Below are 23,287 nucleotides of genomic sequence, written 5' to 3' on the forward strand. Positions count from 1 at the left end.
ACATACTCCTTTGTTAAGAAAATTATGGCTACTGACAACTCTTTGGCTTTGTTGATCTCCGCTGGGAAGTTCTGAGTTGGCACTACTTTATGCGAACTTCAGTACGTCCACGTAAAGGAGGCAGTGGAAATTGTAATGGGCCACTGTGAGGGTAAGAAAGATCCCTGCAGAACAGTTGACACAGCGTGGATTTCATGACATCACCTGACACTGGTAAACTTTTTCACAAACCTCAATTCAGTAAAGCCCAGGACAGAAGTCAGAGAAGGCCATTCACCCACAGTGGAGTTGCAATCTGGGAGAAAGTGTGAAGGAAAAATGTACAGGGTAATTCATGGCATAATTGTGCGCCGAAATTTGTGGCGCACGTGTGAAAAAGCTAGTGCACGCATGCTAATTGCACGCGTGCGATTCATGGAAGGGCCTGCGCGTGTTTTTCCCGGGATGTGCGCCAAATCCGCACTTACCTTACATGTCATTGCGACTTTCCAAACGTGTGCGCGACAGGAATGGGGAAAGCGCACAACTTCTCGCGCACACACCTAAAAAGGGAGCGGAACACAGGGAATGGGGAACAACGCGTGAAAATGTAGGGGTAACGTGGGAAGTACCACTGGGAAACACACGCAACACCCACACGTTAGTGAACAACAAGTATTCATGGAATCAAATAGGGAAAACCCACGCATGTCAAAACACACGCACACGCACAAATACGTCCGCCACATGAAAGCTGGCGGAAGCGCCCCCGCGCAGCATAAAAGTGCACGCAAACAACAAACAAGCAAATACAGCTACGATGAATGTCCCATTCCTCGCAGCAGTGATCGTGGGACACCGCAGGAGGAGGAGAATAGCCAGGCCCCGCATTTATTTTGCCCAGGACCAGCCTTTTGGGATGCCTGATGACCAGGTCTATGGCAGGTATAGGTTTCCACCTTATATCATCCTAGACCTGGTCACTGAGTGGGAGGATGAACTCACATCACCCACCCTGTGCTCCCAAGCATTGAGCCCCTTCGGAGAAGGTGCACAATGTACTGCATTTTTTGGCCACTGGGTCATTTCAGCGGACAACTGCCATAGTGGGGGTCGTCTCACAGCCCACGCAGTCAGGTTGCCTACACCAGGTGTTGGCAATCATCACTGCATGCCCCTCAGTCCGCAGACACATATACATGCCCAGAACACCCGCAGAAAGGCAGGCCGTGGTCCGGGACTTCTACCGGGTGGCCCACTTCCCCAAAGTGCTTGGTGCCATAGATTGCACCCATGTGGCCCTACGTCCAACTAGGGCCACTGAAAACATCTACCACAACTGCAGGCACTGGCTTTCCATCAACGTGCAGGTTGTATGCGATGCCAAGGGAATCATCACCTCTGTTATGCAAACTATCCAGGGTCCACCCATGACAGTTTCATATACAGAATGTCCACCCTGAGCCGGGTCTTGGAAGCTGGGAAGAATGGCAACACATGGCTCATAGGTGAGTACAAATGCCTGTGCACATGCATGCATGTCACACACAGACAAATCCACAAGTCCAACTAATGACAACCATTATCACCTTATCAGGGGACAGTGCCTACCCTCTGAGCACCTACATGATGCAGCCAATACGGAACCCCACCAAATCACCCCAGGTAAGATACAACGCAGCCCATATTGCAACCAGGGCCATAGTGGAGCGCACATTCAGAGTGCTCAAGTCACGCTTCTGCTCCCTTGACCGCTCTGGCGGAAAGCTACTATATGCACCCCCGGTAGTGTTCAGGATCATTGTGGCAGCATGTGTCCTGCACAATGTTGCAACACGGCAGGGCGTACCGGTGGACATGGTGGTGCCCCCACATCCCCAACCATATGCACAGGTGCTGCGCGTGGGAGGGGAAAGGGCACGTGGCGAGGCAGCCCGTACATAGCCTGTGACCACATTTTTCACCTAAACTCCAACCTCTGTGGAGTGCACACTGGCCTGGCACATACCAGGTGACAATCGATGATGAGAAAGGGACAGTTAACTGTCACAACCTTAAAACCCTGAGAATGTGTCCATGGAAGTGCCAAATTATGTGCATCTATAGCTACTTAAACACAACCAATCCGGTGTGACCAAAAGGAACACATGCGAGGTGCATATCCCTCCCACCCCCCTGCAAAACAGGGCATGAAAGTACTGGTATGCCACCCAAACCCTCCCAACCCCCATGACCCCATCTGCCACACCATGCCATGGTATGCAACGGCAAAACATCAAACCAAATGCACAACATGTGACACAATCAACATTAAGTGCCACGTGACAAATGTAAATAGGCACCAGACAATCACACCTGACATGGAATCTGAAGAAATGACTGACCAAAACCTCACACCCTGAAAACTGTGGCCCAAATGCATGCCGCCGGTGGAACAAGCTACAAAACTCAGAATACCTGTTGCCATGCACATTGGACAATATCAATTTGGCATTACAAACACTGTGTGCTGCGTGTGTGCCCCCTGCAACACACTGCTCACGGGACAGCACAGTGAGTATGCATTGTGTTGGGGAAACCCCTTGAGCATCATGAAAAATAAGTACAATCAACCAAAGGTACCCTGTGATGCATGTACACGATCAATGAATTGGAGGTGAACATGGATTGTAGGGACACAACATGCCTGAGAAGGCAATCTGGGTGCACTTGTGTGCATGGTCTCCTCGTAGTTGGTGTGGGGGTACGTAGGCTAAGTGTTTGTGTCGATAGGGACATGCATTGAAAACATGCATGTGAAATGATGTGAGCCTCAGTGTCCTGTACATGTGAACATTGCCCTCAAGGACCCCCCTGTGTGTTAAACCACAAGAATCCCCTGACACCTCAAAATCAAACCCAACATAGGATCAGCCATTGACTAGCACAACATATCATGTAGAGTACCCCACATTGACAATTGCAGATAGTGAGCAATCACTGATTTATTGATTGATTGATTGATTGATTGATTGTAAATCTGTATACGGCCTACACACAAAGTGCATCAAAGAGCCTCAAGGAGGGAGGGAACAAGGGATAATAACAGTAAATTCCTACAAGTCCTTCAAACAGTCCAGAATGTGAAAAATAATAATCAAATCCAAGTAGATAGTACAAGTGCTTGTAACAATAAGGGAGAGTCTAGGGAGGGAATGTTGGAAAACAAAACTAGAATCAACATTGCTATGCCTGACGGCAATAATTGTAGTGCAAGAGTCACCTAAGGACGGGGGATGAGGGAAGAGGAGGGAAGAAGTGAGGAGAGTAACAAAACAAGTGACAAACAATGGAAGGCCGATGAATAATGAAGTTAGTGCTGAGGAGGGGGAGAAGGAACACAGAAGAGAAAGTGGGAACAGACGAGCTGTAATCAGTGGTGGAGGGACTGATGATGAAAGTAAGTGCCAAAATAAAACTCAAAAACGTGAAGGTGGGAGGTGGATGGACGGAAGCAGAGGGGGAAGTGTCTGCAAAGAACAAGCGGCTACGTATCACCATGCCTGATGGAAATTGGGGTAGTGCTGGAAAAAGACACACAGAGGACAAGGAGGAGGGGAAAGGGTGGTGGAGAGGGAGAAGGAGGAGAGAAGGGAGGAGGGGGCCAAGGTGTAAAGGCAGGAAGATATCACACACAGGGGGTAGAGGGAAAGAAGAGGGTGCAGAAGCAGAGGGTGTGTGACAGTGAAGGGGGTGAGACAGAGGGAGACTGGTGGGGGGCAGGTGGAGACTGGCTGGGGGCAAGGGAGACAAGGGGACAATCAAGGGACCCAGAATGGTGGGGTACCGTGGTGGACAGGGGTAGACAGGGCCTCTGTTGTGGGCCTTTGATAGTGGTGGCTGGCTCCAGCCTCCTGGTTGCATGGATTGTCTCAAGGGACAAGTACAACCAATGGGAGGGGGGAGCAGGGCCAGGCCACAAACAGGACAGTCAAGTCAAAAGGAATGCGGCCATATTTCAAATGGCACAACAAAACAGCAGGCAGGGCTGCAAGATGGCCAAAGCAGGGGAAGCAAGAAATTGGGGGTCGATGAAACACGTGGTCACAAGGATAACTCAGCGTGCAGCGTTGATGTGGCATATCAAAATCACTGTAAGCTAACTGTCCCAATGCAACATTGTCAGCACACCGACCCCTCCCACCGTCAGTGTGTGTTACACAGGCAAAGGCTGCATGGTACCGCCTACAGCAGGAAGTGCATGAACATAGATAGTCTAGTCATAAAAAAATCACAAGCAACATGATGAAATGTACGGTCAACAGAATACTCACCAAAAAGAAGTTAATACATGCATTGGAGAAGCCATCTGGAATACCCACTAAGGGTGTACACACAAGTAGGACTGCAGGCTGGCCACCGATATGACGGAAGCCCAATGCCCCTGTGTAAGATGCTGTCACACCGAGCCATCCTTGCGAGCCCATGGAAAGGGGAAGCAGGAGTGGAATATATGTCAGGACCCCAAACAAAACACATACACGAGACAAGCCTGAATGGGCCCTGCTGGAACACACAGTGGTTGCCTTCAAATGCCAGAAAGCACCACACTGTCACATGAATGCACAATAGACACCCAGGAGGGGGGAGGTACAGGGTGCACCTCAACATCCACATGTGTAGATGTTAAGATTAAAAATAAACTCAATGGGGTCAGCGCCTGCATGGCCCGACCTATGTGGGAGATAGGTTGTCGTTATCACCCACAGCACAGTTGCCTGACCACGCCTATCCACGGCTTGCCCCTCAGCGGCACCAAGCATGCAGGTCTGTTAAACCAGGTCCTGCATGGCAATGACATGTAGGCCTGCATGCATTACCTCACGTGTTACACATGCTTTCTCCTGCAAGGACTCACATGTAAGACGGAGTTCTGCCTGCATGCCCTCACATGACAAACGGAGCACCTCCCGGCTTGCATGGAGTTTAGCTGAGATGGTTCTTTGAAGCCGCTCCATCCTGTCTTCTGCCCACCTACTCTCGCCCATCATGAGCGCACCCAGAGTAGATCGGAGGGATCGGTGTTTCACCCATAGGGCCTCACGGTGTGCCTCTGCCTGAGCAGCAAGTGCTTGATGCAGACCCACCATTTCAGCCCGGCGTGCCTTGTCAGAGTCCGCCATACCCAGCCTGAGTGAGTGGCACGTGGACCATGCAGCCTGCTGCTGGAGCTCCACCTGCCTTTCAGGGGGGAGGATGGAACGGGTCACACTTTCCATACCTTGAGCCATCATCTCAACTGCTCCCCCCTGTTGCTGTGCCATGGCATAGATCGCTTGCTCCCACTCAGTTGACCCCGGTGGTGCCTGTGGTTCTTGCTGGGTTGGTGCCACCTGTGGCTGCAGGACTGCATCCCTTCGTAGACCTGATGAACATGGGCAACTGGTGTGCAGTGTGACCCTGCACCCGTAACCACCAAAGGCACCTACGCTAGTGTGTTTCTATACAGTGAAAGGAGGGACATGGGTACATACATGCCAGGTCACTATCACACAGCAGTATTGTGTTGGCATGTTGAAGGGCTGAACTTGGTACAGGAGTGGGTGTGTGCGATGCAGTGCATGTGTAGCCCCTCAACTTCCAACATCAAACACGTATGTAGTGATGTCAATCTCCAAACATGACGGCAGTGTAAGGGCAATTGCAGACATCATGAGCAAATGGCATGCACTATGTAGCATGGATACCGTGAAACCCCCACCCTCGGGAATAGCACGGAGGCACTGCATGGCAATGAAAGGCTCACCACAGAACTGTGCATTGGCAGACAGTGTTGGCATGTGTCTATTGCATGTCGCCAGTCAAATGCCACTACACCCGATGAGAAGTGGACATGATGGAGGACAGATGAGGAACCATCAGTAGTACACCCATGCATGCAGAAGACACAACACCAGTTGAACAGTGGAAGGGGGGCATGTAACAAGGGGAGCCATGTGCATGGCACAGATGTGGACACACTAAAGTCGTGTGTGATAACACTCAGACCCACAGTGAGCATGAAATGGCTGTCCAGATAACATGCCACTTGGATCATTCTGGAGACGTACTACAATGAGCAGGCAGACAAGGACACCCAGGGACATACATGGACTGCATATGGTGCATGATTGTGCACACATGTGCATGTGGAGCCACTGCCATCAGCACAGTCAGATTGAGACACACTGCACCAAGGACAAAGGATGTATATGACATTTGACATCTCATTAAGATTTCCCTTGTATACAAGTGGCTCAGAGCGCAACCAAGAAAAGGGAGGGGAACAAGGGAGAAAAGAAAGTGAAAACAACAATCTTACTGGGCACAGCCACATTGAGAAAACGCAAGTGCATGGAGTAGGTAAAAAGGGGTAAAATCCCTGGAAGGGGGAGAAGTGGAAAGTGCCGAACAGAGGAGACTAAAGAATGAAAATGGAGTCTTATGATAGAATAGGCATGGAAAAGGTAGTAGTGCAGCCAGCAAGTGGCAAGTGCAAGATCATTACGATAGGGCAAATCTGATAAGTGCAGAAGAAGAGTGGGTGACTGTATGGGTACACGTACAGAACTCATTGCAATGGCAGGCCTGGAGGGAGTGCAGCAGGGAGGCAGGGTGAGCAGGTACCTGGGCCAGAAGGACAGAGGGTGTCCAGATGCACAGTGCCAAGAGAGAAAACAGTTCAGTTGGGGAGAAGAGGGGCTAATGCAGGAGCAAATAGGAAGGTCTTGAGGTGCTTCCGGAAGCAGAGATGTTTCTCCTCAAGTTTAAACGTGGCAGGTAGGCTGTTCCAAAGGGAGGTCCCAGCCGTAGACACAGATCTGCCCCCAGCTTCTTTCTTCAATAAACGACTGACCCGGAGGGAGTGTGAGGTAGAGGAGTAAAGGACTTGAGAGGGGAGGTATTGGCAGAGGGATAGTTGAAGGTATATTAGACCAGGCCACAAAAATCTTTGTGCACAATGCAGAGGGTCTAAAATGTAATCCATGCATCCACTGGTAGCCAATGAAGGGATTGCAGACTTGGAGAGATAGAGTTCAAAGACAAGTCTTGCACTCCTGTACTGGATTAGTGATAGAGGGTGGAGGGTGGAGGCAGTTAGAATTTTGAAAGAGGCTCTCACAGTGGTCCAACATTAAGACAACCAGAGCTTGATAGACAGTGAGCTTGTAGGTGAACGAGAGAAAAAGCAGAGTACCCCTGAGGAGGTTCAGCAAGAAGTTAAAATCTCAAGAGACATCAGAAATGTACGCGGAGAAGGAATGTGTGGAGTCAAAGGTGACCCCGAGGTTGTTGGCCTTGCAGGTGGGGGTAGGAGGAGGGCCATTGGAGGCCGGCCAGAGAGTGAGGGGAAAGGATGGTGAAGGTGTACCGATGAGGAGGATGTCAGTCTTGCTGGCATTTAGACAGAGATCGTTGGCAGTACACCAATTTCAAATGGCAATGAGGCAATCAGAAATGAGGGAGCGAGAACAGGTGGCCGAGGGCAGCCTGAAAATGAGTTGAGTGCCATCAGCATAGCACTGGAAGTTGTAGCAGAAAATGTAAATGCAGTTGCCGAGAGCTGCCAGGTGTTGTTTGAAAAGCCAGGCCGAGAGGTCAGACCCCTGGTGAACACCACAGGTAGAGAGGGAGATTGATAAAAGGAAGGACCCAAGTTGTAGCTGGGAGGGTCACACACGCCAAACACACATGTCATTGAGTAACACGCATCAATACTCACCGGACGATGCATCATAATCCATCCTCTCTGCCACTCCATGGATTTGTTCTGCCTGGATGAACTCTGCAGCGATCTCCTCGTGTTGAGTGGGTTTATCCTCTTCTGGTGCTGGCCCACCACCAGTCACCTGAGACATGGCAAAATTGGAGGCACGCTTTTGTTTTGCACAGCGTCGGAGGTCATTCCAATGCTTTTAGCAGTCCTGAGCCATGCACACCTGGAATCCCATGGCTGTCACACCATCCGCAATAAGCTGCCAGTGGACCCAATGCTGGGGAGGCGTTTTATGGCACTGTGGGCCCACAAGCATATCGCGTTTGTGTGCCAACACGCAGTCCACAAGGAAATCCAGTTCCTGCTTGCCGAAAGGCTTCTTCCTCGATGTGCCAGAGGCCAGAACCGTATCTGGGGTCTCAGCCTCTTGCGCAGGAGCAAGCTTCCTCATTTTGGGCTACACACAGGTACTGACCCTGTGTCCAATGTGGCCCTGATCAGTGGGGGCAGTGGTGCTGGTGGACTGGACCAAGGGAGTGGGAGTGCAATGAGGACGGAAGGTCTGGCTTGGGTCTGACTCACTGCCGGGGTGGTGTTGGCTGCATCTGCCCATGCAGTTACCACCACCCGGCTGCTTGGGGCAGCAGATGTCATAACTGCCCCCGATACGTGTGCCCCGGTCACAACTACACTGGACACACTTGACCCGCACCTCCGGACAAGAAGGAAATCGTCCTGGGAGTCCTCATCATGCAATGCAACAGGCGCTGCTCGACCCCGAGCCCGGGTGGTGGTCCCCACAGCTACACCTGCAGCTACCACCACCGGTGGGCCTGTGACAGCAGATGAAAGTTGCTGTTGGGTCATATGGGTGGCAGGTTGTGATGCAACAGCTGCATCTCCAGGAGCCACAGGGGGTGGTGGCATGTCTGCACCAGCACATGGCTGGGCATCCTGCCCCAGACGGGCACCCCTGCCTCTTCACCCTCTGTAGTCACCCTGGACTCCCTGTCCCCCTGGTCTCCGTCCCCACGTGCCCGACAACACACACCCCTGAGAAGACGCCCAACTTTGCCGCCCTTACCCTTTGGTGGCCTCCCAACCATGACACAGATGGTAAATTGCCGATGGGAGGTGCACTCAACAATTGTCCTGGGCAATTGTGTTGAAGGGGACAGGGTACTGGATGGAATAGGTACCCCTGTGCTCCTGCAAGGCTGTCTGTGACCCCTGGGGAAAAATGACGGGTCATGCAATGCTCAGGCATCCCTAAAAAATAAAAATGTATAATTAAAAAGAGGAAAAATTAAAAAAAATGAAAAAAAAATAAAAATTCAAAAAAATAATTAAAGAAAAATGTGCACGCGACCCCGGTAGCCCACATGCGTGGAATAAACCTCCCACAGTATGTTGTGGCACCCAGGGACACAAAAAACATTTAAGCGTGGAACACAAGGGCTACTATGACCTCAAAAATGGTACATGATGCACAGGGGGAACCACAGTGGGAAAAATAGCATGCGCGACTCACCGTCTGCCTTGCGTGGAAAAGAAAAAAGAAAAACACACACCCTTGTGCACGTAGGCAACACCCAGCCAAAAGAAGAGGTACGAACTTCAAATGCTGTGAAGTAAACGCGTGTGAATCCAGAAGAGTAAACTGACGCAACGGTCTCCACGAAAGGCACGTACAACGACCTGCTGGCCCGCACTCACCTTTAACCGCCGAGGAAAACACCTGCGCGCATCACGCCACTTACGCGCTTACATGCTAAGGCCCTTTCCTCAAATTACACACTGACGTGCTGTATTTTTCACGTGCGAATTCACTCTGTATCAAGCTGGCCACGCAACAAAACAGTAGACTATGCTCCTGCCCAGAAGCCCATTTTCCTGCCCCCCAGAGCCCTGAGCCACCTCCCATGAGCAATCTGCTCCTGCCTGCCTGCCTGCTGGTCACGTGCCCTGCTATTTGGTGACTGCACATCAGCCATCTGCAGGTGTCCAGTTGCTGCGACCACCCCTGCTGCAACAGAAGACTCCCGACTGGTGTTCCATCACTCCACATCCCAGCCCCAGGACCCAGTTGCCCACCCACACCTGCCTCAGGGGTTGCCATGTCGTGGCAAACATCATCTAAGACCACTGCAACCCCCAGCCATAGTGGCAGAGGGCTGTCAGATTCTTAGCCAGAGAAGTTGGCATCCTGGTGGAGCAAGTACTGGGGCATTATGATGCTCTCTTATGATGACCATGCGCCGACAAGGAAGGACGGAAGAGGACCTGGTCGGACATCGTGGTTGCCATCAACGCAGAGGGGGGGGCAACCCGCGACTTGAAACACATCCAGAAGCGCTGGGAGGACTTCAGATCCAGGACCCTCATGAAGGCCCGGTGCCTCTTACCTGCAGCAGATGCAGGGGGGCGTCGGGTCCAACTTTTCATCGACCAGATGAGGGTCCTGGAACGCATCGACCCAGTGCTTCACCACCTGGAGTTGAGCGGTGAGTGTCTGGGCTATCCCATTCCACACAGTGCATGTTGAAGTGTGGCAGGAGTGTGCAGATTGAACATATGTCTAACATGGCCCATGTATGGATGTGTGTGTGCAGGGACATGCCCATGCTGCATGTGAGTGCAGTCATGTTTGATGCACATCAATGATGTATGTGTTCCAATGCATGATGCCCAACAGCATGTGGAGATGCACACATGTTAGCATTTCTGTGTATGTACTATGCCATGGTTGGGGTGTGACACATGGATGCTGGTTCCACCTTCATGTACGTGCACGGCGGACATGTGCGTGTGTGTGTTTGACATGTGTGGGACTGTGATACGCCCTGGATGCATGTGACCCGGAAATGTGGCTACCTGATTTGCAGATGTGACTTAGTTGCCAATGATTGCACTGTGACAGGTGTTGGAGATGTACAGATGCATGTCTGTGTGGTGGCGTGTGTGCATGAGACCGGCACTCCCCATGTTGCTTGTGACGTCATGACAACCTTTGGTTGTTCATGCTGTTACGTGTATGGATGCTGATGCCTGTTGCACAATACCAGTTTATTGGTGCATGTGTGTGGGTTCAAATGATATGAGTGTTGGGGAGTGTGATGCCATCTGTGACGTTTGACACTGCCACTCATGTGCAACTGTCTTGTGTGTATCAGACCATTGTACAGTGCCCTGATGCCTGTGTTCTGTCTCTCTGTGTCTGCAGCGTCGACTAATGAAGAGGGCAGAGACGGTGCTGTGGAGCACAGTGGCAGGGATCCCACCGGCAGCCGGAGGCACAAGGCCCAGCTCCCCTCCCATGCATTGATATCTTCCGGGAGTGAGGAGTCTGGTGCCACGTCCATGGCTGCAGCTGCCAAGGGAAGGTCCAAGAGGCAGAGGTTGGAGGTGGACTCCTCGGCAGCAGTAGGTGCAGTTGAGCCTCCACAGTGGCCTATGGACGAAGATGGCACGGAGTCATCCAGGTTGGTGGGGGGCTTTGTTGAGAAGGAGGCCGTGGAAGCCCCATGCACGGGGCCTGGAAGAGGGGATTCCACTGGTTCTAGTGGTGCAGTCTAGGGGCCGGGACAGAAGGCAGCACAGGCCGCCGCGGAGGTGCCTGTGTGTAATCCTGTCCCCGATCTTGTGACTGCATCATCCTGAACCAGCAGGGATGCCTCCGTCCAGACCTGTTTTCAGGGAGGGGATGCGCAAACAACAACTGGCCTTCCTCTCCCTGTGGACGTGGCAATCCATGACCGGATTGAGCCTGTCCTAGCTGGTGTGGCGTTGCGCCAACGTGGTATTTGGGGTGACGTGCAGGGTTCTCGTGAGGAAATGCACGTCATTTGAATACCTGTTTGGCTGTGTCACACTACTAGGACAGGTCGCTGGCACTGGGTCCCTCTGTGTGCTGGATATTCTTGCGACCCCCTTCTCAACTGAACCCCCTATGCACCATTCATCCTGCGTGCCATCTTCCCGCCCAAGTGTCACCTGGGCCCCCTGTGCAGCTGCCCCTGAGCCAGCGGCCAGGCTGGTGGAGGACGCATCCCTGCCACAGTCGGGAGTTGGAGGTCCAGCAGGGGTGGCCACCCCACCAACTAGACCCCAGCAGATGGAGGACGTGCAGGCATCATCAAGCAGGGAACGTGCACGGCGGCACCAGAGGATTCCAACAGGTTGGAGGCCGTCATGATGCCAGAGGCAGTTGCATTGGAGGCAGCAGCAGGCTCAGCATGGGAGCGATCATGGCTCGGGGCCATCAACATCCCGGGGCAGGCATCGGCCAGCGGGCAGGAGGACCCAGGATTGGGAGTGTCTTCCGTGTGGCAGCAGTTGGGCCAGCAAATAGATGTGGAGTGGCGGCGGGCGGAGTGGGCACGGCTCACAATGGTCAGGGCGGAGAACTCCATGCGCCGGGCTTTGAGGTGGGCTGAGTGTGGTGGGTGTGGGGTAGAGGGACATGAGTTGGGGCCTGCTGGCAGGTTGCCATCACTGGGGGTGGGGTGAAGGGACATGAGTAGGGGCCTGCTGGCAGGTTGCCATCACTTGGGGGTGGGGTGGGTGGACATGAGTTGGGGCCTGCTGGCAGGTTGCCGTCACTGGGGGTGGGGTGGGCGTCACATGTGTTTTGGCTCCCAAGTGCATGGTGCCTTGTGGCCTTCCTGCGGGGCATGGTCAGGGTGGATGGGCTGCCTGCAGGGCATGGGGATGGTGGATGGGCTGACTTGCGGGGCATGGGGAGGGGGGAAGGGCACACCCAGGAGGGCCCACACTGCCAAATGGAGTGTAAAACTCTCTGTGCACCCCTCGGAATATGCGTACCCTGCTCGCACTAGGCCAATTGTGTGTAAAATTCCCTGCACACTCCACGGAATACGCGTACCCCGCTTGCGCCAGGCCAATCGCATGTAAAACTCCCCACACACCCCTCAGAATACGCGCACCCCACTCGCGCCAGGCCAATCACGTGTAAAACTCGCCGCTCACCCCTCGGAATATACGTACCCCGCTCGCACCAGCAGAATCACGTGCAAAACTCCCTGCGCACCCCTCGGAATACGCATACCCCGCTCGCCCCAGGCAAATTGCATGGAATAAGTCAGTCCTGTGGGGTGGGCTGGCTGCGGGACATGGGGAGGGTGGATGGGCTGCCTGCGGGGTATGGAGAGGGTGGATGGGTTGCCTGTGTGTCATGGGGAGGGTGTATGGGCTGCCTGTGGGGCATGGGAGGGTGGATGGGTTTCCTGTAGGGCATGGGGAGGGTGGATGGTCTGGCTGCGGGGCATGGTCAGGGAGGATGGGCTGGCTGTGGGGCATGTTGAGGGTTGTAGGGGTCTCCCCTGTGGTGTGGTCTACCTGCAGGGGGTGCATGTAGCTCCTCACGATACGGGTGCGCAAATATGGAGGTATGCGAGGGCACTTTACATGGGATTCCGCTGGCGCGAGTGGGTTACGAGTATTCTGAGGGGTGCACAGGGAATTTTACATGCGATTGGCCTGGCGTGAGCGGGGTACGCATTTTCCGAGGGGTGCACGGGGAGTTTTACACTCGATTGACCTGGCGCGAGCGGGTTACGCGTATTCCAAGGGGTGCGCAGGGAGTTTTACAAGCGATTGGGTTCTTGCGTGAGGGCTGAGTGGCATTTTTAGTGCATTTTTGCTGTTGGGGGCTTTATGCTGGTCCACTGGCCTTTGTGCCATGTAGGGGATTTGTGTGGAGGTTTTTGGCGCATGGGTGGGGTTGGGGGCATAACTGGCGCTGCTGCAGGGTCGCTACGCCACGCTGCGCCACGGCTGGTTATGGATGTAAGAATCCATGAATACGCTGTGCGTCAAAATGGGTCTTAGGGCACACGGCTGAAAGACTCCCCTCCAACACACACTCCCTCTATGCGCCAGCTGCATGCGCCACTTCTGCGCTTGATTCCATGAATTACCCCCTTAGTTAAATGTAATGAAGGTTTAAAAGAATGTAGATTGATATTCTCTTCTAATGAATTAAAAATAAAAATGAGACAAATATAGTGATTTAAGAGAAGTAGGCCTTATATTCAATGCAGCAGCCTGGTGTAGTAAGAGTGACTCCAGTTTAAATTATAGTGCAGCGGTCACCACAGTATAGTTATGGTGAGTATCAAGTTCCATAGGAAACAAGAACAATGAATTGCTAATACCTTTTGACCCAAGTGATGAATTTGGCTTGCCTTTTTCAAATAGATGTGTATGTATGCCTCCCCTCCCTCCCTCCTCAGACTAGAGATGTTTGGAAATATCTGTTCCAAAAGTTATTAAGAAAAAGAAAATGCAGCTTCGGTCGAGTTTGGACCAGGTACGAAACAACATGGGTATGAAGCATTTACTCAATTTCCCGGGGTGGGTGGATCTGTCCAGTAGGTTTTAAAACATTTGACAGAGAAGGGGGTGCCCCTTTCTCCCAAAATTATAAGGATATCTCCAGCAATGTTTTGCAGCAGAGTGCTTTCAGAAATTTACAGCCGCCATTTTTGTTTGGTGTGAGAGCGGCTATACCCGGGACTACCCAAAATTGAAAAAAATGAATAATGCCATTTGGAGGGGGGAAAACATGAAATGACATTGGGCAAGAGGTGGGCAGGGGTGTGAAAGAGGACGCCATGTTAAATTGTGGAGGCTAGGATGCAGGAAATAACAATATTGCCACAAAAGAATGTTTCTGATAAATACACCTATTGTCACGTGTATACCCGCGGCTACAAGTCGCTGTGCATAAAAAATTGGAAACATTTATTTGGAGGGGAAAAAGTTGTAATTACATCAGACCAGAGGTGGGCAGGGGGATAGAGAATGATATGACACATTGTGGAGTCTAGGATGCAGGTAACAATATTGCCATGACGAAATGCTTCCAATATCCGCGGCTATAATAACGTGTAAACCCATGGCTATACGCCTGCAATGTTAAATATGCTAAATGTAAGTGTGTCACAGCAAACATACAGTAGCTATGCACGAGGAATGTGGGGGGCATCATTTGGAGGGAGGGTGGATGTTGGTGTGGGGAGGGTATTTGGGCATAAATAAAGTTATTTGAGCAGCATAAACACTAAAAAAGGCACATTTTTGATGTTCTTCAAATAACCGTGGTTATGAAAAAAAAGAGTATTTTGGTGTATTTTGGGGCATTTTCATAACCGCAGTTATCGGAAAATAAGTACAAAAATGGGCCTCTGCCGACACATACTGTGTAAAATGGATCATATGGGGATTATTGATCTATTTATATAGTCTGTGTAGCTTTTTTCTATTTGTATCACTTCAAGGATGTTCTTAGGAGAACCGTTTGGGGTGGAAGGAGGAGGGTGGAACTAGAAAGGGATGAACATTAGGGTTGGAACATGTAACAAGGGGTAAAAGAAAGCGAACATACATTTTATTGTTTTTTGGGGGGGGGGTTGTATTTATTTTATTGTTTAAAGATGGTAAAAAAAATTGCCACTTCAAAAATAAAGCCTAGCGGTGGCAGTGTTTCTGGTGACTAGAAATAGCAACTGCCCACTTTTCTAGTGTGGCACCTCCCATGGCAATCTTACTTTGGTACACAAAGCAGGCGACCATGCACTCGTTAATGTTGACTGCCGGGCATATTGCTGGTTCAGATTGCACGTGTGTTAAGCATGAAGTAATTCATTGGTAGAGCTCCAGGACCGGAATCAGGTCACAAAACATATAAATGACCAGAAAGATGGAGTCCATTGCTGAGTCGTAAAATGAGCCATTAACATAATGTCAGGGAAGTGCCTTTGCAGGCAGCTGAGCAGAACCGCAAACCTGCTTGGAGACTTTTGAAAGCTTTACTTGTGTAGATTTTGAAATACTTAACTTGGATGCGTGCAGAGACACCGCCATATCGAAGAACAATCTAAAATGAATGTTCACAATGGGACCGATTTATTAAAAAAGGATACCCTCACATCTATTTTAGATGTTCAATTTGCACTTGAGCAGAAGACATCCACTTCACAACGGGACGTCATGCTAATGGCTTACCTTTCCCTAGATTGTTGTGTTTTTGCTCTGTAGGGCTGCACAGGGAAGATGCATACAGTTTTAGAGCGATGAGAGTCATTTGCAATTCCATTTCCTTTTGCAAATTACTTTTCCCAAGGGAATGAATGTGCAGCTTTCATTTAGTGAATTGGCGTCAAAATGTGATAGGCGACTAAAGTCTGAGAAACTGCACGAAGATTTTGCCGATAAGGGAGCACAGTCACAGGTGTTCTTGTGGTACCACGTCCTTTCATCAACAGCAGTATTTTCGATGGGTGTTTTTACAAAAAACGTTGCTGAAAAAACGAATAAGAAATATAGGGGGTGGGTGGGAAGGGCATATACACGTTTAGGGGAGGAAGGGAATAGTACAAATTGGGAGAGGAGGGGGAACTGAGGGGGGGCAGGATTTAAAATGTAGTTGAGTTTTTTCAGCAAAATTATTTTGTAAAAACACCTGTCGAAAAAACTGTTGTCGATGAAATGACATATGGCCATTCTTGTTGAGTGTACATTTATCCCAAAAGGGCCTCTTGGTGCTACACAGAGTCATCAGGTGCTTTTTGCTCCCCAATTCAATTGTAATTGTTTCATCAACCTCACCGGGGTGAATGGCAGGGCGGGCTTGCGGGATTCAAACCTGTGACCTATAGCAAGCTGAGGATGTGGCATGTAGGTTTTACTTCAATGTATTGCCCAGATTCAAAACTTAGAAGACCACATTCATCTTTTGATTACCACAATGTGGTGTAAACAGTTCTGGACTCAAGACAACGCGGAGAGGAGGGGCACTGCGAATTGGAGGACTACTGGGTGAATATATAACGATGGGATAAAACAGCCTAGGGGAAATGTAAGAAAGCAGGTTGGAAACACTAGAAACCCCGTTTATTACTATAGGGGCAGCTGACTTCCCTTTCGTTTTGTAAGATGTTTGAAAATTCATAACCAGAAGGCTTCGAACATTAACCATGACAAACAATGAGTACATGGGATGTTGCATGGGCATCTGGCCTGCAGTGGCACCACTGCGTGTGGCCTCCAAGCGCTGCCTTACTGGGCGCAGTGCAGTCTGACATGTCCCTTCTGACGCAGCAATGAAAACATTCCTAAAAAAATTCATTCGAATTAAGACAAGTTGATTTGCAAATGATATTATTTCTGCCACCACCAATTGTAATCCGGGGGTAATTCCACCGGACCATGTGTCGGTAACGGTAATTCAGTTGGGCAGGCTTTCGGCGGATATACCACCGGAATACCGCCCAACTTGTAATGAGGCCCAATGACCATTAAGTTCCCTTATCTCAGAATTCTGTATTTATGTCATAGACTTTGGAAGTCATTTGAGACAACGTGGAACCGATTTGAATTTCTATTGTTTCTACAGGTTCAAATGTGGTTCAAATTGGCTGAACCACATAGGCTGGTGGCTTAAGTCTGGAGCCCCCAATTACAGGCTGCTTTTATGACTTTCTTTAGCCTATCACAGGCCCACAGGAATTTGGATCCTCTGTAAAAAGCCCAGTTCACTCACTGGCCCTTTGTGGACTTTGTTAGGCTATGAGATGTGTTTCAGAGCTGGCTCACAATTGAAAAGTGTTTGGAATTGGGTCATTTTGCCTTTTTGTTTTACATTAGGAACATTCCAAACGTGATAAACCCTTCTGTATATGTTGTTTTCCCATGGAAATTCCAAAAATAAATATAATCTTAAAATAAATAAAAAAAGCAGGGGTGAGGTGCGCACTCCAATTCCTGGCCAATATATTATCTGAACAAGTATCCAAAAACAATCACAGGGTTAAATCCCAAAGTGTCCACAATATTCACAGGGTTAAATCCCAATAAAGTTCACAAGGTTAATTCCCTTCTTGCACTGTTGTACTCCTCCAAGCGCTTTTGTAACTGCAATACTCATCAGGGAGGCTGAGTTGCCATTCAATTCAGGTGAAACCAATATAAATGCAGTTGCAGTCTCTAGGAATTATGGTCAAAGTAGTGAACCCATTTAAACAATTCAGGTGACCAGTGAGTGAAAGACTCCCCTCCAACACACACATCATACCCTTAGCGGGAGGAGGGGGGAGGCTGCAGCATCAGGGTTATTTTGCCCTACACTGGAGAGCCATAATCATGGTTTTCCTCCCTCCCCCTGCTAAGGGTATGATGTGTGTGTTGGAGGGGAGTCTTTCACTGTTCACCTGAATTGTTCAAATGGGTTCACTACATTGACCATAATTCCTAGAGACTGCAACTACATTTATATTGGTTTCACCTGAATTGAATGGCAACTCAGCCGCCCTGATGAGTATTCCAGATACGAAAGCGTTTGGAGGAGTAAACAGTGCAAGAAGGGAATTAACCCTTGCTCACTATTCTTAGAGAGGCACAGCTACACCCTGCTGATGAGGTTCAACCAGACTGAAGCACGTGTCTGGGGTTGCTGTTGGTACTCTTGTTCAGAGGAGAATTGCCCAGCATTTCGATGCTTGACTGCCCTAGGGGAAAGGTGTCCTCTGTGAAAGATAGTGAGCTAAAGACTCTGGGTAAGGCTCTTGTAACCAGGACTCATGTCTGGCAGAGAGTCTCCCAGGACCCCCCTTGTTATCTGCAAATATCAACAAGCATAAGCAAAAACAAATAGCACAAAATAGCAGTTTCGGCGGAACAACAAAACCATAGTAAATCTTTTGTCATCACTTGAAACCAAAGCATTGAGAGAACAAGTGGGAAGGCAGCTGCAATCCACACCCATTGACATAGCGATTGCTGATGTGCCCTAATGGAGGCTGAGCATGATGATCAGTGGGGTCAGTCTCCATTTTTTTGGGGCTGCTTCACAGAGACGTTACTACGAGTTATCAAATATCAGGCAGCTTGGAAGTCTTTAATGTACTGAACGACATGGTGGTCAAATCCTTCTCCGCCTAACTATAAAAGAAGCAATGTTATATTTGCTCTCCCAAGAAGGAGGACAGTCATTAGTGCGGAGTCTTTTATACAGATTACAACTGGATATGAGAACTCGGTCCCGGAGCCATACTCATCACATGCTGTGGTAAGTGTAAGACTGAGAAACTACTTGACGAGCCACCTTGATGCCATTCAATCGCCATCTGCTCGATCAATATTTCTAAAGTTTAGATGCGATATTCTAGCAGTGGTGTCTGTCTCGATAATATGTACTTAGTCAGCTAGAGACTTGTGCTGAGGCTGTAACCAGGCATCCTGGACAGTGCAGCATGTTATGCTTTTATGTCGATGTTATAAAGAGGTAAACCGGCAGACTTTGCAAGATCTGCCTGAATAAAAACCCAGATAATGTTTTGTTTTGTTTCAAATGACCTTCCAAGGGCCTGGCATTATTGACCTGTTTTTAAAGAAAGCTCTATTTGGATAGACGGCCCAGAGGGGAGAAGGCAATATATTTTCAGACCCATTTTTCTAAAGTTGTTAGATTATATTAAATCACATCAAGCATTTTATATGCAAACAGCTGATCCACACTTATTCTAATTGATGCTTTTCATGACCTCTTTAAATGTGTTCTAATATTTTACTGTGTGTCCTTTATCACGCATGATGTTTCATATGTGTTTTATGTTATGTATTGTGTCTTATGGGCTACAGCCCAAGATACATTTGACTTGACTGACTGACTAACTCTGACTTACATTTGACTTGCTAAGAGTAAGTAGCAGGTGAGGGATACTCATCATATCTTCTTTGTGAAACAAGTAGCTAGTATGCTATTATGAGTAACTCTGACTTATTCCTGACTTATAAAGAGTAAGTACCAAGGGCCCACTCCAAGTTCAGTGGTGCAGATAAAAGTGGAGTTAATTCCGTTACCTCCACCTTTTTGACACTAATGGAACTACTGTTGTTTTTACCGCACCGCCAAATTCCAATTGTTGACCATGAAGTAGAGGATTTTCTCTCCCTTTCAGGACAAATATCAGCAGAATTACAGCTTGAAGTAATTCCACCAAAATTCCCATGGAGTCTTTGCACTCCAAAAATGGAGACTACCACTGCCACAAAAACACTCAGAATCCTGCGGACCGAGTGGCAGTATCAGTAATCAATTTGGGCAGTTATTCAGGGAATCAAACACCAAATTACTGACAACCTTCTAATGAGGATCTAAGTACGCTTTCCCTGTGCAGCTTGCAGAGAGAGGCTTCCCGATTCCTTTGCTTCCGCTTTCATTTTAAAAGGAAATTGTTTGTGTTGGCAGCATTCTTTGTAATACCGCAACACGTCCTGTTTTCTTGGGCATTCACTTCCTGGGACCTATGTTCCCCTCTCCCTCCTTTCCTTCACCTGACTCCTGATTGGGCAGGTGGCCTGTCTTAAGTGATCCCAGTAGGGCAGTCCCACTGCCTGTTGCAGCCCCCTGCGGCAAAGGGACCCAGGCAAAAGGCAGCTATGCAGAAGCAGCCCCAGATGGTGTCTGCTGGTGTCAGCCGCGGAAGCATGTAGCCTGCAGCCGTCAATCTGCTGCGACTGACAAGGTAGGTGCGGTGCAGACAGAGGGGCAGCAATCACTGCACCGCACTAAACTAACCCACCCCTCCAAATTCCTCTTATTAATCTTGTCGCACCACCCATAAGCATCTCATTGAACGGTATTGTTTAGCCATCTCTCTAATCTCTCTGGGAAAGTCACATATCTTGCATCACTGTTGTGTTAAAATTAGGCCTTTTTCCCTCCTTTAAGGAAAGTCAAATGTGGGTGTTTTTGCATTACTGTTGTGTTAAAACTAGGCCTTTTTCCCTCCTTTTAGGATAGTGGAATCTAGGTGTTTTTGCGTTAATGTTGCGTTAAACCTAGGCCTTTTTCCCCTCCTTTAGGAAAGTCAAATCTGGGTGTTTGTAGTGCGCTGCCCCCTCCTGTCTTCTGTCCACACTGCTCCTACATTCCCCTGTGGTGTGCTGCCTGCTTGTTGCCCCCTGTGTGCATCTTTCGATGGGACCCCTTCTCTGGTGTTTCCTGTGGTGTCTGGCTGTGGGCTGTGCTTGTTTCTCTCCCTCACTCCCCTCTTTCCCCTCGCACCCTCTATTGTGCTCTCAATCTCTTCCCTCTTCTCAAACTGCTACTCTATCTCCTATCCTGTCCCTCTCACTAAGTCTGGAAGGATAAAGTTAAAGTGGGTTATCCTGGGTTCCAACGCAGGCCTCCCTATCGTTGATCAGCGCTTCCTCCAGACAGACTCTCACCGATATCTCTTTGTCGTTCCCTTGCCAGATCTACGGACCCCTCATATGGTCTCTGTTCTCTCTCCTTTCTCCTCCTCTCTCATTAATGGTGGCACCCGGTGGGAGGTCCTCGTGGCCCTTCCAATCCTCCAAGACCATCATGAATGTCTATCTAAATCGTACCGTTATGGTCCAGGGCTCTCAGCCCAATCTCCTCCTACTTGATAGGCGTCTCCCATTTCTCATCAATTTCCTCCCTTCTCCTGCCACTCCATCTAACACCTCTCTGGCTCCTATGTCATCTCCATCTACTGCCTTTGCCCACTCTCGGCCCCTTCTACCTCCTCTGCTGGCTGCACCTCACTCCTGCACCCCAGCCCAGAAGTCTTTCAAATGTTTCAACCTGCTCCACGTAGTTACTCTTAACTCTCGCTCTGCTATCAAGCATTCCTGTGACATCTAGCCCCTCCTTGAAGAACTTGACATGGATGTCCTTGCTATCAACGGACCGGAGGGGGAGTTGCCCTGATTTTTCCAGAGTAGGTCCCTGCTTCTGTCATCCCTATGCAGGCCTACTCTTTTTTTGAATGCCCAGTGTGCAGGCTCTCTATCTCTCCCGGCCTCTCCCTGACTGTGGTCACCATGTAGAGGCCACATGGCCAGGTGACCCTCTTACTCTCTGAAGTCAGACCTCTCTTCTTCACTCCTTGCCTCAACCTCTCAACTTCTCCTCCACAGAGACCTCAACATCCACCTGGATGTTTTTAATCCCTCCTCTGGGCTCTTCCGCAACCTGTGCAACTCTCTCTCCCTTTCCATTCTACCCTCTGATCTGCCACACTCTGCCTGACACACCTTGGATGTTCTCATCTCCCCAGACATACCCATCTATAACCCTCTCACCACTCCCCTCTCTTTGACTGACCACGTTGCTCTCATCTCACCTGAAACTTCTTGCCCCTGAAGCAAAACATACCCCAGCAGTGACACCTTCCTTCTTGGTCATTCAGCCCATGAAGCAAGTGCCAGTGGACGCCTTTGCCTCTACTTTCTCTGCTCCCTCTACTCCTGCGGCTGACTCACACTCTGACCCAGCCCTCTCTAACCTGCATTTTCTATCTCCAACACTCTGGACAACCTTGTCCCTGTCATGAGAATCCGTCTGAAGCCTACCTCCAAGTGCAACTCTTGGTACGACTCTGAGCTCTCCGCCCTGAAACGTAAGTGCAGGGTGGCTTAGAGGAAGTGGAGGGGTTCAGGTGCATCCTCTTGCAAACTGCAACTGCCGCCTGCTCCAAAAGCAATACAGACTCTCTGTCCTCTCCAAGAAGAGGGTCCATATCAAAGGCCGCATCTCTGCAGCCTCTAACAACATGGCCAAACTCTTTAGAATCTGCAAGGAGTTGGCCAATCCTTCTGCAGTCTCCACCTCTCCTGTTCCCTCCCAGTCCCTCTGTATGGCTTGTGCCTCTCATTTCACTGCTAAAACTCAGGACATCCTGTCCTCGCTTTCCTCTTCCCCTCCCTCTACCTCTCTCAAACCCCCCTTGGCCTCCTCTCCTTTTCCTTTTTCCTCCTTCTCTCTGACAACACCTGACGATGTCTCTAGACAAGAGCGATCTATGAAAGTGTTGTCCTAACAGTTGCTCCCCTACTCCTCCAGAACCATCAAGGACCACATTGCCATCCATGCTCCAGCCTTGACTGATTTCTGCAATCAATCTTTTTCACCACTGGATCTTTCCCCTCTCTCCTCAAGCACTGCCTTGTGCACCCCCTCCTAAAAAAGCCTTCTGCCGATCCTGCATGTCTGGCAATCTATCGCCCGATTTCTATCTCTACTTTTCTGGGCAAACTCTTGAAAGAGCTGGCCATCTCCCAGCTCACCCTCCACACTGAATCTGTTGGCTGCCTACATGACCATCAGTTTAGCTTCAGAGCAGCCAGAGGTATGGAAACTGCTCTGCTGAACACATGTGAAGATCTGCTCCCTAACCTCATCTCCAGCTCCCCCTCTGTCCTCATCCTCCTTGATCTCTTCTCTGTTGTCAAAACTGTTAATCACGCCACCCTGATCAACCGACTCTATGTGAACCTGGGCATCAAGCAGAGGCGTGCCTTGGGGGCAGAGGGGGCTGCAGGGGCTATAGCCCTGGTTCTTTTGGTTGTAGCCCGGATAGAAGATCAGGGGCTACAACCAAAAGGCTTTAGCTAGCCCTGAATCCGGCCAGTCCCGACATTAGCTTAGCCCGTGATCTTTTCCAGACCTAGCAAAACCCCTGGCATCAAGGATCAGCCCCTGGCATGGTTGACGTCCTTCCTCCTGGACCATCCCTCCCA

This window comes from Ambystoma mexicanum, chromosome 5q (genome assembly GCF_040938575.1).
Source record: "Ambystoma mexicanum isolate Mex_15411 chromosome 5q, UKY_AmexF1_1, whole genome shotgun sequence".
Classification (NCBI taxonomy): domain Eukaryota; kingdom Metazoa; phylum Chordata; class Amphibia; order Caudata; family Ambystomatidae; genus Ambystoma; species Ambystoma mexicanum.